Genomic DNA, 3087 nt, shown 5'->3' on the forward strand with positions numbered 1-3087 from the left:
GTGGTATATATATTTAATGCAATATTACTCACCCATAAAAAGAATGAAATCTTGCTATTGCAACAACATGAATGGACCTAGAGGGTATAATTCTAAGTGAAAAAAGTCAGTCAGAGAAAGACAAACCATATGATTCCACTCATATGTGGAATTTAAGGAACAAAACAAATAAACAAAGAAAAAAAGTGAAAACTCAAGAAACAGACTCTTAACTATAGGGAACAAAATGATGGTTACCAGAGGGCAGGTGAGTGGGGGGGATGTATGAAATAGATGAAGAGAATTAAGAGTACACTTATCATGGTGAACATTGAGTAATCAAATGGAAAAAACTGTTGAATCACTATACTGTACACCTGAAACTAATATAACATGATATGTTAACTATACTGGAATTCAAATACATAAAGAAGAATTAACACCAACTCTTCTCCAACTCTTCTAAAAATCTCAAGAGGAAGGTATAACCCAAATCCATTTTACAAAACCAGCATTATCCTGATACCAAAATAATATAAGCACACCATAAGAAAAAATAAAACAAAACAAAAAACTACAGGCCAATGTCTCTGATTCATATAGGTACAAAAATTCTAACAAAACATTAGCACACCAAAACCAACAGTACCATAAAGCAAATTTACACCAAGATCAAGGATTTATCCCTGAAATTAAAGGGTGGTTCAGCATACATGTTCAATAAATATGATACAAAAATTTTTTGTATGAAGCCACAAAAGATTCTGAATGATCAAAGCAATCTTGAGAAAGAAACCAAGGTCGAAGGTATCACAGTACTTGATTTCATGTCATATTATGAAGCTATAGCAATCAAAACAATATGGTACTAACATTACAACAGGTACACAGATCAGTGGAATAGAATACCATCAATCAATTCAGAGGACATTATGCTAAGAAAATAAGCCAGAAATGGAAAGAAAAATTTTGTATTTGTATGGTATCATTTATACATGGAATTTTATTAAGCTAATTTTATAGAATGTGAATAGAATGTTGGTTACTGGGGGGGTGGGGTGCGGAGTGGTTATGAGGTGATTACATCAAAGGGCACAAATTTTCAGTTATAAAATGAATAAGTTCTGAGGATATAATGTACAGTGCTCGCTTCGGCAGCACATATACTGAGGATATAATGTACAGCATGGTGACTACAGTCAGTAATATGTTGACAGTAGGTCTTAAGCATTTTTCACACATACACGAAAAGTTACCTTTGTTAACTATGACAAATAATAGATGTGTTAATTATATTCAAGTTGGTAATCATTCTGCAATGTGTGAGTGCATCAAAACATTTCACATTCTACACTTTAAACACATACAATTACATTTGTCAAAAAAATGACACACACACATACACACACACACACACACACACACACCCTCCAAAATTTCTTAATTCCAAGGAATTAGGGGGAGGGGAAATATTATGTTATGTTTAAGAATTTACTCCCAGGTTGAAATCCTTTCATGCCATCTCCATTCAACCACTTAGTATCTGTACTGCCTTGAGGTTACTGGCTATCTCTAACCTCACTAAAACTACAAAAGGTTGTAAAGATTCAATGAAGTAATGTGAAACAAGCAATAGTATATTGCTTGCTCACAGTCACAACCTAAAAACATTGGACATACTCTTTTCAATATGCTATGTACATCCAATCCATTTTTTCCTTTTTCCTTTTAACAAAACACAATTTATTGAGGTATGACTGGCAAACAAAATCTGTGCATATTTAATATACACAACTTGATGTTTGGAGATGTCTACATTCATGAACTCACCACCATAGTCTATTCCCTAAACATATTTATTACCTTTAAAAATTTCCTCCCACTCTTTTTATTATTTTGCTATGTGTGTGATAAGAAAATTTAACATGAGATCTACTCTCAGCAATTTTTAAGTATTCAATACAGTATTAACTCTTATATAGCTGAAGCTTTGTACCTATTGATACCTGTTTCTCCTTTGCCCTAATGCCTGGTAACAACTGTTATACTGTCTGTTTCTATAAATTTGACTATTTTTAAATTCCTCATCTAAGTGGTATCATTTAGCATTATTCCTTCTGTATCTGGATTATTTCATTTAGCATTATTTCCTCCAGGTTCCTTCATGTTGTCATAAATGTCAGGGTTTCTTCCTACTTAAGGCTGAATAGTATTCCATTATGCACGTACAAATACACACATACACAGAGGCCACATTTCATAAATCCATTCATCCACTGATGGAGATTTAGCTTGTTTCCATGTCTTGACTTTTATGAATAATGTTGCAACAGACAATGATGTTCAGATAGCTTTTTGAGATCTCTTTGAGATCCTGATTTCAAATCTTGGATACATACCCAGAAGCTGGAGTGCTGGATTATATGGTAGTTCTCTTCTAATTTTTTTCAAGACCCTCAATACTGTTTTCCATAGTGGCTATACCAATTTACATTCCTGTCAGTGGTGTACAAGAGATAACTTTTCCTCACCAACACTTATTATCTTTGGGTTTTTTGGATACTAGCCATCCCAACAGGTATGCAGTGATATTGCACTGTGGCTATGATGTGCATTTCTCAGATGATTAGTGATGCAGAGCATCTCATCATACACTCACTCACCATTTGTATATCTTTTTGGAAAGATATCTATTCAATCCCTTGATCTTTTTTTTTTTTTTAATTTAATGTTTATCGGGGCGCCTGGGTGGCTTAGTCGGTTAAGCGTCTGACTTTCGCTTAGGTCATGATCTCGCGGTTCGTGGGTTCGAGCCCCGCAACGGGCTCTGTGCTGACTGGCAGCTCAGAGCCTGTAGCCTATTTCAGAGTCTGTGTCTCCCTCTCTCTCTGACCCTCCTCTGCTCACGCCGTCTCTCTCTCTCTCTCTCCTAGAAATAAATAAAAATATTTAAAAAATTTAATGTTTATTTATTTTGAGAGACAGGGCATAAGCAGTGTACAGGTAGAAAGAGAGGGAGAGAGAGAATCCAGTCGGGTTCCACACTGTCAGCAGAGAGCCTGACATGGGGCTCAAACTCATGAACCATGAGATCATGACCTAGGCCAA

Source organism: Crocuta crocuta, unplaced genomic scaffold (assembly GCF_008692635.1).
Source record: "Crocuta crocuta isolate KB4526 unplaced genomic scaffold, BGI_CrCroc_1.0 scaffold480, whole genome shotgun sequence".
NCBI classification, from domain to species: Eukaryota; Metazoa; Chordata; class Mammalia; order Carnivora; family Hyaenidae; genus Crocuta; species Crocuta crocuta.